The sequence below is a fragment of the Chiloscyllium plagiosum genome, unplaced genomic scaffold (genome assembly GCF_037043375.1).
Source record: "Chiloscyllium plagiosum isolate Xiang-an unplaced genomic scaffold, Cpla_swu_hap1 HiC_scaffold_51, whole genome shotgun sequence".
Classification (NCBI taxonomy): domain Eukaryota; kingdom Metazoa; phylum Chordata; class Chondrichthyes; order Orectolobiformes; family Hemiscylliidae; genus Chiloscyllium; species Chiloscyllium plagiosum.
The window spans coordinates 31,056,559-31,068,715 of record NW_028270189.1 but is presented as its reverse complement, the minus strand read 5'-3'; the positions used below and the strand labels follow the sequence as shown (position 1 = coordinate 31,068,715).

At 51.4% G+C, this 12,157-nt stretch overlaps 1 long non-coding RNA gene across 1 annotated transcript in view; it reads left to right on the top strand.

Annotated features, from left to right (window-relative positions):
* LOC148135130 (uncharacterized) overlaps positions 1 to 12,157 on the top strand; it is a 36,778-nt gene that overhangs the window by 15,821 nt on the left and 8,800 nt on the right. The window lies entirely within an intron of this gene.

Below are 12,157 nucleotides of genomic sequence, written 5' to 3'. Positions count from 1 at the left end.
TCGCTGTGTGTGTGTGTGTGTCCCTCCCTTGCTGTGTATGAGCATGTCCCTCCCTCGCTGTGTGTGTATGTGTGTCCCTCCCTTGCTGTGTATGAGCGTGTCCCTCCCTCGCTGTGTGTGTGTGTATGTTCCTCCCTCGCTGTGTGTGTGTTCCTCCCTCGCTGTGTGTGTGTGTCCCTCCCTTGCTGTGTATGAGCATGTCCCTCCCTCGCTGTGTGTGTGTGTGTGTCCCTCCCTTGCTGTGTATGAGCATGTCCCTCCCTCGCTCTGTGTGTGTGTGTCCCTCCCTTGCTGTGTATGAGCGTGTCCCTCCCTCGCTGTGTGTGTTTGTGTATGTTCCTCCCTCGCTGTGTGTGTGTTCCTCCCTCGCTGTGTGTGTGTGTGTGTCTCTCTCGCTCGCTGCGTGTGTGTGTCCCTTTCTCACTGTGTGTGCGTTTTCTTCCGTGTGTGTGTGTGTGTGTGTGTGTGCACGTGTCCCTCCCTCGCAGTGTGTGTGCGTGTCCCTCCCTTGCTCCGTGTTTGTGTGTGTGTATCTGTGTGTCCCTCCTTCGCTGTATGTATGTGTGTATGTATGTGTGTGTGTGTCCCTCCCTCGCTGTGTGTCTGCGGGTAACCCCCTCACTGTGTGTGTTTGCATGTTGCTCCCTCGCTGTGTGTATCCCACGCTCGCTGTGTGTGCATGTGTCCCTCCCTTGCTCTGTGTTTGTGTGTATATATCTGTGTGTGTCCATCCTTCACTTTGTGTGTGTGTGTGTGCGTGTCCCTCCCTCGCTTTGCGTGTGTGTCCGTCCCTTGTGTTCGTGTGTGCATGTCTCTCTTGCTCTGTTTCTGTGTGTGTATGTGTGAGTGCGTGACCAGCTTGCGTGTCCCACCCTTGCTGTGTCTGTGTGTGTCCCCTCTCGCTGTGTGTGCATGTCCCCTCTCAATTTCTGTGCACATGCCCTCCCCCTCGACATGTGTGTGCTTGTCCCTCCTTCGCAGTGTGAGCGTGTCCCTCCCTTGCAGTGTATGTGCGTGTCTCTCCCTCACTGTGTGTCTGCGTGTATTCCCCTCACCGTAAGTGTGTGTGTTTGTCCCTTCCTCACTGTGTGTGTGGGTCTCTCTCTTGCTCTGTGTTTGTGTGTGTGTGTGTGTTTGCGTGTCCCTCCTTCGCTTTGTGTGTGCTTGTCCCTCCCTCACTGTGTGTCTGCATGTATCCCTCTCACTGTGTGTGTGTTTGTGTGTCTCTCCTTTGCTTTGCGTGTGTGTCCCTGTCCCTCGCTGTGTGTGTCCCTCCCTCTCTGTGTGCCTACGTGTATCCCCCTCGTTGTGAGTATGTGTGTGTGTGTGTGCATTTGTGCGTGTCCCTGCCTCGCTTTGCGTGTGTGTGCCCCCTCTCAATTTGTGTGCACATGCCCTCCCCTTCGCGGTGTGTGTGCGCTTGTCCCTCCTTCGCTGTGTGTCCCTCCCACGCTGTGTGTGTCTGTCTGTCCTTCCCTCACTGTGTGTGCAAATCCTTCCCTCGCTGTCTGTGTGTGTGTCCCTTCGCTGCGTGTCTCTCCCTTGCTGTGTGTGTGTGACCCTTCCTCGCTGTGTGTGTGTGTGTCCCTCCTTCTCTCTGTGTGTGTGTGTGTCCCTCCTTCGCTCTGTGTGTGTGTGTCCCTCCTTCGCTCTGTGTGTGTGTGTGTCCCTCCTTCGCTCTGTGTGTGTGTGTCCCTCCTTCGCTCTGTGTGTGTGTGTCCCTCCTTCGCTCTGTGTGTGTGTGTCCCTCCTTCGCTGTGTGTGTGTGTGTCCCTCCTTCGCTCTGTGTGTGTGTGTGTCCCTCCTTCGCTCTGTGTGTGTGTGTCCCTCCTTCGCTCTGTGTGTGTGTGTCCCTCCTTCGCTCTGTGTGTGTGTGTCCCTCCTTCGCTCTGTGTGTGTGTGTCCCTCCTTCGCTCTGTGTGTGTGTGTCCCTCCTTCGCTCTGTGTGTGTGTGTCCCTCCTTCGCTCTGTGTGTGTGTGTCCCTCCTTCGCTCTGTGTGTGTGTGTCCCTCCTTCGCTCTGTGTGTGTGTGTCCCTCCTTCGCTCTGTGTGTGTGTGTCCCTCCTTCGCTCTGTGTGTGTGTGTCCCTCCTTCGCTCTGTGTGTGTGTGTCCCTCCCTCGCTCTGTGTGTGTGTGTCCCTCCCTCGCTCTGTGTGTGTGTGTCCCTCCCTCGCTGTGTGTGTGTGGGTCGCCCCTTGCTGTGTGTGTGTGTGTACCTCCCTCGCTGTGTGTGTGTGTGTGTGTACCTCCCTCGCTGTGTGTGTGTGTACCTCCCTCGCTGTGTGTGTGTGTGTGTCCCTCCTTCGCTCTGTGTGTGTGTGTCCCTCCTTCGCTCTGTGTGTGTGTGTCCCTCCCTCGCTCTGTGTGTGTGTGTCCCTCCCTCGCTCTGTGTGTGTGTGTCCCTCCTTCGCTCTGTGTGTGTGTGTGTGTGTCCCTCCCTCGCTGTGTGTGTGTGGGTCGCCCCTTGCTGTGTGTGTGTGTGTGTGTGTGTGTGTACCTCCCTCGCTGTGTGTGTGTGTGTGTGTGTCCCTCCCTCGCTGTGTGTGTGTGTACCTCCCTCGCTGTGTGTGTGTGTGTGTCCCTCCTTCGCTGTGTGTGTGTGTGTCCCTCCCTCGCTGTGTGTGTGTGTCCCTCCCTCGCTGTGTGTGTGTGTCCCTCCCTCGCTGTGTGTGTGTGTGTCCCTCCTTCGCTGTGTGTGTGTGTGTCCCTCCCTCGCTGTGTGTGTGTGTGTGTCCCTCCCTCGCTGTGTGTGTGTGTGTGTGTGTCCCTCCCTCGCTGTGTGTGTGTGTCCCTCCCTCGCTGTGTGTGTGTGTGTGTGTCCCTCCCTCGCTGTGTGTGTGTGTGTGTGTCCCTCCCTCGCTGTGTGTGTGTGTGTGTGTCCCTCCCTCGCTGTGTGTGTGTGTCCCTCCCTCGCTGTGTGTGTGTGTGTGTCCCTCCCTCGCTGTGTGTGTCCGTGTCCCTCCCTCGCTGTGTGTGTCCGTGTCCCTCCCTCGCTGTGTGTGTCCGTGTCCCTCCCTCGCTGTGTGTGTCCATGCTCCCTCCCTTGCTGCGTGTCTCAGCGTGTCCCTCCCTCGCTGTGTGTGTGGTCCTCGCTCTCTGTGTATGTGCGCGTGCATGTCCTTCCCTCGCTGTGTCTGTGTGTGTCCCTCCCTCGTTGCGTGTGTGTCCCTCCCTCGTTGCGTGTGTGTCCCTCCCTCGTTGCGTGTGTGTCCCTCCCTCGTTGCGTGTGTGTCCCTCCCTCGTTGCGTGTGTGTCCCTCCCTCGTTGCGTGTGTGTCCCTCCCTCGTTGCGTGTGTGTCCCTCCCTCGTTGCGTGTGTGTCCCTCCCTCGTTGCGTGTGTGTCCCTCCCTCGTTGCGTGTGTGTCCCTCCCTCGCTCGCTGTGTGTGTGTGTGTGTGTGTGTGTCCCTCCCTCGCTGTGTGTGTGTGTCCCTCCCTCGCTGTGTGTGTGTGTCCCTCCCTCGCTGTGTGTGTGTGTGTGTGTGTGTGTCCCTCCCTCGCTGTGTGTGTGTGTGTGTCCCTCCCTCGCTGTGTGTGTGTGTGTGTGTGTGTCCCTCCCTCGCTGTGTGTGTGTGTGTCCCTCCCTCGCTGTGTGTGTGTGTCCCTCCCTCGCTGTGTGTGTGTGTCCCTCCCTCGCTGTGTGTGTGTGTCCCTCCCTCGCTGTGTGTGTGTGTCCCTCCCTCGCTGTGTGTGTGTGTGTGTCCCTCCCTCGCTGTGTGTGTGTGTCCCTCCCTCGCTGTGTGTGTGTGTCCCTCCCTCGCTGTGTGTGTGTGTCCCTCCCTCGCTGTGTGTGTGTGTGTGTCCCTCCCTCGCTGTGTGTGTGTGTGTCCCTCCCTCGCTGTGTGTGTGTGTGTTCCTCCCTCGCTGTGTGTGTGTGTGTCCCTCCCTCGCTGTGTGTGTGTCCCTCCCTCGCTGTGTGTGTGTGTGTCCCTCCCTCGCTGTGTGTGTGTGTGTCCCTCCCTCGCTGTCTATGTGTGTGTCCCTCCCTCGCTGTGTGTGTGTGAGTTCCCCCCCTTGCTGTGTGTGTGTGTTTCCCTCTTGGTGTGCGTGTGTATGGCCCTCCCTCGTTGTGTGAGCATGTGCCTCCCCCGTCGCTGTGTGTGCGCGTGTCCTTTTCTTGCTCTGTGTGTGTGTTTGTGTGTTTCCCTCCCTCGCTGTGCATGCATGTCCCTCCCTGGCTGTGTGTGTGTGTGTCCCTCTCTCGCTGTGTGTGTCTGTGTTTGTGTGCTTCCTCATGCACGTGTCACTCCCTCACTGTGTGCGTGTCCCTCCCTCGCTGTCGGTGTGTGTGTATCCCTCCCTCGCTCTGTGTGTGCATGTGTGTCCCTCCCTTGCTGTGTATGTGTGTGTGTTCCCTCCCTCGCTGTCTGTGTGTGCGTGCGTGTTCTTCCCTCGTTGTGTATGTGTGAATTACCCCCTTGCTGTGTGTGTGTGTGTGTGTGTGTCTTACTGTGCATGTGTGTGTGTGTGGCCCTCCCTCGCTGTGTGTGCATGTGTCTCCTCCTCACTGTGTGTGCGCGTGTCCCTCTCTTGCTGTGTGTGTGTCTGTGTTTGTGTGTGTCCATGTCCCTCACTGGCTGTGTGTGTGCGTGCCCTTTTCTCACTGTGTGTCTGTAATTTTGTGCTTGCGCATGTACGTGTTCTTCCCTCGCTGTGTGTACGTGTCCCTCTTGCAGTGTATGTGAGTGTCCTTCCCTTGCTGTGTGTGTGTTTGCGTGTGTCCGCGTGTGTCCATGTCCCTCCCTGGCTATGTGTCTGTGCTTGAGCATGCGCGTGTCCATCTCTCGCTGTGTGTGCATGTCCCCTCTTGCTGTGAGTATGTTTGACCCTTTTACAGTGTATGTTAGTGTCCTTCCATCGCTGTGTGTGTGTCTGTATGCGTGTCACTCCCACAGTGTGTGCGTGTCCCTCCCTCGCTGTGTGAGTGCGTGTTCTCCTCGCTGTGTGTGCGTGTGTCCCTTCCTCGCTGTGTAAGTCCCTCCCTTGATTTGTGTGTGTGTCCCTCCCTCGCTGTGTGTCTGCGTGTATCCCCCTCACTGTGTGTGTGTGTGCATGTCCCTCCCTCGCTGTGTGTCTGCGTGTATCCCCCTTACTGTGTGTGTGCATGTCCCTCCCTCGCTGTGTGTCTGTGGGTATCCCCCTCACTGTGTGTGTGTGCATGTCCCTCCCTCGCTGTGTGTCTGCGGGTATCCCCCTCACTGTGTGTGTGTTCATGTCCTTCCCTTGCTGTGTGTCTGCGTGTATCCCCCTTACTGTGTGTGTGCGTGTCCTTCCCTCGCTGTGTGTCTGCGTGTATCCCCCTCACTGTGTGTGTGTGTGCATGTCCTTCCCTCGCTGTGTGTCTGCGGGTATCTCCCGCACTGTGTGTGTGTGTGTTGGTGCATGTCCTTTCCTCGCTGTGTGTCTGCGTGTATCCCCCTCACTGTGTGTGTTGGTGCATGTCCTTTCCTCGCTGTGTGTCTGCGTGTATCCCCCTCACTGTGTGTGTTGGTGCATGTCCTTTCCTCGCTGTGTGTCTGCGTGTATCTCCCTCACTGTGTGTGTTTGCGTGTCGCTGCCTTGCTGTGTGTGTGTGTGTGTGTGTGTGTGTGTGTGTGTGTGCGCATGTCCTTCCCTCGCTGTGTGTCTGCCTGTATCCCCCTTACTGTGTGTGTGTTCATGTCCTTCCCTCACTGTGTGTCTGCGTGTATCCCCCTCACTGTGTGTGTGTGTGTGTGCATGTGCATGTCCCTCCCTCGCTGTGTGTCTGCGTGTATCCCCCTTACTGTGTGTGTGTGTTCATGTCCTTCCCTCGCTGTGTGTCTGTGTGTATCCCCCTCACTGTGTGTGAGTTCATGTCCTTCGCTCACTGTGTATCTGCGTGTATCCCCCTCACTCTGTGTGTGTGTGTGTGTGCGTGTGCATGTCCCTCCCTCGCTGTGTGTCTGCGTGTATCCCACTTACTGTGTGTGTGCATGTCCTTCCCTCGCTGTGTGTCTGTGTGTATCCCCCTCACTGTGTGTGTGTTCATGTCCTTCCCTCACTGTGTATCTGCGTGTATCCCCCTCACTGTGTGTGTGTGTGCGCATGTCCTTCCCTTGCTGTGTGTCTGCGTGTATCTCCCTTACTGTGTGTGTGTGCGCATGTCCTTCCCTTGCTGTGTGTCTGCGTGTATCCCCCTCACTGTGTGTGTGTGTGCATGTCCCTCCCTCGCTGTGTGTCTGCGTGTATCTCCCTCACCGTGTGTGTTTGTGTGTCGCTGCCTTGCTGTGTGTCTGTGTGTGTGTGTGTGTGTGTGTGTGTGTCCAATATTTGCACCATCAGAGGATTGGCGATCATAAATTGACTGTAGTATTCAGGAATGTGTGGTTGAAGTAAGTTCACCACGAGAAATGCAGTGTTTAATGTATAGGTAGAGGGGTGGGTCTGGGTAGGATGCTCTTCAGAGTTTTGCAATGTACTGGTTGGGCCGAATGGCCTGGTTCCACACGATGGCGATTCTATTCAGGTTATTGTCCAGCCCTGTCAACCATCCCCGTCTCCTACACCTTGCCTTATCCCCAATATTCTCCTTAACACTGTCATCTCCTCCAGACTCTAAAACACTCCTTGGCGATGTAACCTTCTCCAGTCCTTGCAAAGATCGATATGTCTGTCACCTCTTCCTGCTTTTCGAACCCTCCCTATAACTATTACCATTTGGTACAGCACTCCCAATCATTGTTCCCTCTTGAAACTCCCATAAATATTTGTATCTCTGAAAACTCATCTGGACTGTCTCAACTTCCCTTTGACAGTTACGTGCTGAGACCTGCTCTATATCAGTGAAGTAATTAACTCTTGGCAACACTGACTGTTATAACCTCCCTCCAGCCTTACAGCACTGAGGATCTGTAGAAGCTCTTTTCAACCCGACAGCCATCTCTGTGTCTGTAATCTCCTCCACTCCCCATAATACATTGTCTCTGAGCTCCTCTGTAGTCCACTAAACACTCCCTAACACTGTCTGTATCAGTGTAACCTTCTCCAAAAACACAACCTTCTCTATCTGTGTAAATCCCTACACCAGTCCCTGTCCCTCTCAGCTCGGTCTAACAATACAACCCTCCATGTCTGTGTATTCACCTTCAGTCCCAACTCACCTCCCTATCTGTGTAACCTTCTCCATGCATTTTTGCTACAGTCTCTTCAACGGTCCCTGTCAGTGTAACCTCTTCCAGACCCGAAAACCCCCCTCTCTTTAACTTCCTCAGGCCACATACCCCTCACTATCTGTAAGCTACTCCTGTCGGAGAACCCTCCCTCTGTGAACTGCTCCTACTCTTTAACTCTCCATAAGCTCCTGCAGCTCTTACAGCCCTCCCTATCTACCAAACCTCTTCCAGTCCCTAAACACCAACAGTCTGTGGAGACCCGACTACCATCCCTATCAGTGTAATCCTCTCAGGTCCCTGCAGTACTCCTGATCTGTCGAACTCACTCCATGCCTGTGCCTCTCCCAATCCAGTCCCTACAAAACCCACTATCTATTTAACAGCCACCTGTCGCTATCACCCCCATGTCAATGTAAGTTCCTCCTGTGTCTCCACCATCTACCCATCTCCATAACCTTGTCCAGCTCTTACCCAACTATCTGTTTAAACGTTACCCTCCCCTACAACTTCCTCCTGTTTGTGCTATGCTCCCTTACCTGTGAAACTGTCTCTGACCAAAATTGCTATCCCAATCTCTGAAACAAAATCCAGATTCTACAACCTGCATAACCCCTAGAACCTAAGCCTTCCCTACATCTATTAACATCTCCAGTCACGACTACCCAGCATATCTCTGTTTGTTCTTCCAGTCGATACAAACATCTTTATCTCTGTAATCTGCTCAGCTCCCTAAAACACTCCCTGCGGTGATCCAGCCCTGTCCTACAATCATCCTTATCCCTGTAAGCTTCTCCATCCCTCCCAACATTCCCAACTCCATGAACTTCTGCAGGCCCTATAGCTGTCCACATTTCTGTAACCTCCTGTGGGTCTATGGTCCTTCTTCTCTGTGTAACCTTGTTCAGACCCCATACTCTCCAGTTTCCTGAATCCTCTTCCTGCATTGCAACCAAAACAACATGTTTATGTAATATCCACCAGTGCTTAAACCCTCCGCAACTTAGTAACAACTCGCAGTCCTAACAAAACAACTAAACTGTGAAACCTTTCATTTCACTACAATCCTCCCTCCCTCCCTCCTCAAATGCCTTCGTCACCATGAAACCTCACAATTACTGAAGCCACCTTTTGGCTCTGCAACCCTCCTAATGTCTACAAAATCCTCCTGTCCTGATATCCCTCTCTATCTCTGTAATCCCCACCACCCTCCAGTGCCCTTCTGGGGAACATGGCAGAGGAGGGAAGATTTGCAGAGTCCGGGCCATGTTACGGAGGTAGAATTCTGTGAATTACAGATTTGGTCGAATGTCTGTGGTGTGCAGAGTATTGGCGAGGGTTCTAAAGACAGGGTGTATGACTATTTGGGAAACCATAGTTACATTAGAGACAGTCAGCACGGGTTTGTGAGGGGTCAGGTCATGCCTCACAAACCTTATTGCATTCTTTGAGGATATGACAGAATACGTTGATGGCTCATTCAGAAATGAAGGATGATTTTGGTTACAGGGGAATCTGTCTGTCTGGATACAGGATTGGATACCCCAGAGTAGACAGAGGGTGGCAGCAGATGGAGAGTATTGAGCCTGGAGCTCAGTGACCAGTGGTTTTCTGTAACAGTCGGCTCTGGGACTCTGCTCTTTGTGATTTATTTTAAAAATAATGTGCATGTGGATGTTGGAGAGTGGGTTTGTAAGTTTGCCAATCACATGAAGGTTGGTGGCGTGGTGGGGAATGTGGAGGGCTGTTGTAGGTTGCAATGGAACATTGACAGGACGCAGAGCTGGCAGGACGTGACAGATGGAGTTCAATCTGGAAAAGAGTGAAGTGATTCATTCTGGAAGGTCGAATTTGAATACAGAATACAGGGTGAAAGGCAGAATACTTGGCAGTGTAGAGAAACAGAGATCATGGGGTCCGTGTCCATAGATCCCTCAAAATCACCACACACGTTGATAGGGTTGTTAAAAAGGCATATGTTGTGTTGGCTTTCCTTAGCAAGGGGATCGATTTTAAGAGCCGTGAGGTTTAACTGCATCTTTATAGCGTCCTGGTGAGACCACACTTGGAATATCGTGTTCAGTTCTCGTCCCATCTTTACAGGAAGGATGTGCACGTTTTAGAGAGTGTACACAGGAGATTTACCAGGATGCTGCCTGGAATGGAGAGCATTTCTTATGAAGAAAGGTTGAGGGAGCAAAGGCTTTTCTCATTGGAGTGACGAAGGGGGCGGGGCAACTTGGTAGAGGTGAACAAGATGATAAGAGGCACAGAGTGAGTGAATAGTCAGAGACTTTTCCTCCTATGGCATAAATGGCTATTACAAGGGGGTGTAATTTTAAGGTGAATGGAGGATGGATCCGAGGGTAGAGAATGGTAGGTGGTTGGAATGCACTGCCAATGGTGGTAGTAAAATTAGACACATCCGGGACATTTACTAGACTCTTGGACAGACACATGGATAATAGTAAAATGAAGGGAATGTAGGTTAGTTTGATCTTACAGTTGGAATAAAGGTTTGCATGAAATGTCCAAAGGGTTTTGGGCGGAACTGTTCTGTGTGGTAAACTGGGTAATAAGCTCAGATCAGTGCAAAAAAGAATATGGCATTCAGGAGGAGCTCGTGAACTGGATACAAAAGTTGCTTGATGGTAGGAGCTAGAGGGTGGTGCAAGACATGTTTTTCTGACTGCAGGCATGTGACCAGCGGTGTAGTGGGCCCACTGTTGTTTGCCATTTGGATAAATGGTTTGGATGGGAATATTGGTTTCCTGGTAAGTAAGGTTTTTGGGTGACACTGACATTGGTGGTAAAGTGGTTAGTGGAGAAAATTACATATGATACAACAGGATGAACAGTACTGCTGGGATAGTGGGCTGAAGAATAGCAGATGGAGTTTAATTAGATAAATGTGAAGTGTGCCATTTTGGTGAAACAAACCAGGGTGTTACTTGTACAGTTAATGTTCGGGCCCTGGGTAGTGTTGTCAGTCAGTGACCCAGTGACCCACGTACACAGTTCTTTGAAAGTGGTGTCACAGGTAGACAGGCTGGTGAAGCAGGTGTTTGGGATGGTTACCTTCATTGGGGAGAGCATTGAGAGTAAGAGTTGGGATGTCATGTTGTGGCTGTAAAAGACATTGGTGGGGCCACCATTAAAACATTGTTGATCAGTAGGAAGAACTCATCTAGTTCACTAACCTCCTTTCGGGAAGGACACCAAATATTCTAACCTGGTCTGGCTGACATGTGACTCCAGACCCACAGCAATATGGCTGACTCCGAGCTACCCTCTGGGTAATTACCAGTGTGGTCAAAAAATGTTAGTTCAGGCAGTAACACCCACATCCCATGAATAAATAAATAAAACTAAATATGTTCTTCCCTACCTCTGCAACCCCTCCAGCTGCAGCAATCCGTACTGGCTTTGTAACACCATTCAGACCCTGACCACTCTCTGTAACACTCTCACCACCTCCAGCACCTTCACCTCTCCCAGTTCCTAACGTGTCTATAAACCCTGACAATGATTCCCCTTCCCTCTGCCCTCCTCCTGGAAGCAGACCCATTCCAATACATTAACATTTACTCCTAAAGCACACTTTCAGGATTTTAAGTACTTTTTGGTGATCTTCTCAGCCTTATAATCTAGCCTTTTGTCCTGAGTGAGGGATAAGTGGGAATTTCTTGCTGAGGTGTTTACTGTTTCAATGGAGTGTTCTTTTGTTGAGTGTTTTACACTGTTCCTTCAAATGGTTCCCACTTTTCATTTACAGACATATGTTTCAGTCTGTTTAGCCTGTTTACCTTGGTCAGTTCTCCTCTCAAACCCATGTAATTTGCATTTTTGTTTCTAGTTGTAGCTTGTCCTTTCTGTGATTCACTTTAAAACTTTATATTTCTTCAAAAACTGCACTTTATCACAATTTCCCAGAGGATCTCTCCAGGTGACATTACTCATTCACTAAGTTTCATCACACAACGGTCGCTCTGCGATAGTTATGTCCCTTGCCAGTTGCACAATGTGTTTTTCAAAGAAACACTGAAAAAAACATTCTCCGAACTCCTCTTCCAATATCACTGTTGACCGTGTGATTGTCCCAGATTATACAAATATTGAAGTTTTCCAAAATTGTCACCATGTGTTTGTCAAAACATTCCAATGAGTTCCTGTTTAATGCAGTGATGAGCAATGGAATGCTGTTCAGTGGTTAAAACTGTTCTGTTGCTTGTGTCCTTGGCAAGTAGTAGCCAGAATTTACATTCAGACTGACTCTACTTCATGATCTGATGCCAAATGCTTTCTCTGTAATGCCTTTGTTACCCATCATTGTTAGCGTTGCCCATTTTGCCTGAGTTTCTGCAAGGTTGTGAACCATTGAATATTTATGTCCATCTTTTGTTCACCCTGTAACCACATCTCTCTGGTGTCTAAATTTCTTCTATCTCTGTGTCAGAAATCCATCTGTCTTATTGATCAGACTTCGTCCATTCAAAGAAAACCCATAATTTACTCTTTCCCACAATTTCCTGTCACAAACCTATTCCCTGATGTACAGTTTTAGTTAATCGCTGTCCCATTCTGTTCCTTCTTGCTTGTCTTCAGTCACATTCCCATGCTGTTCCGATGCTCCACCTTTTCTCTTTGGATTTGGAAAGCTCCTTTCACCTGGACCCTGTCCCTGCATCCTCTCTGTCAGTTTAAAGCCCTGTCCTTAAACCAACTGACATGATTGGCCAGGACACTGGTCCCAGCACAGTTCCAGTGGGACCATCCTAATGGATTATTTTTTTAAAAAACAGGTAGGGGATGTGGGTGTCTCTGGCTGACCAGCCTTTCTTGCCCATCCCTAGCTGCCCACGAGCTGAGTAGCTTGCTCGGCCATTTCAGAGGGCAATTGAAATGCAAACACTTTGCTGTGGGTATGTCATGAAGACCACGTGAGCATGATCAGATCTCGTTGTCGAAACGGCAAGTGGGCTCAGTGATTAGCACTCCTGCCTCACAGCACCAGGGTTCCAGGTTCGAT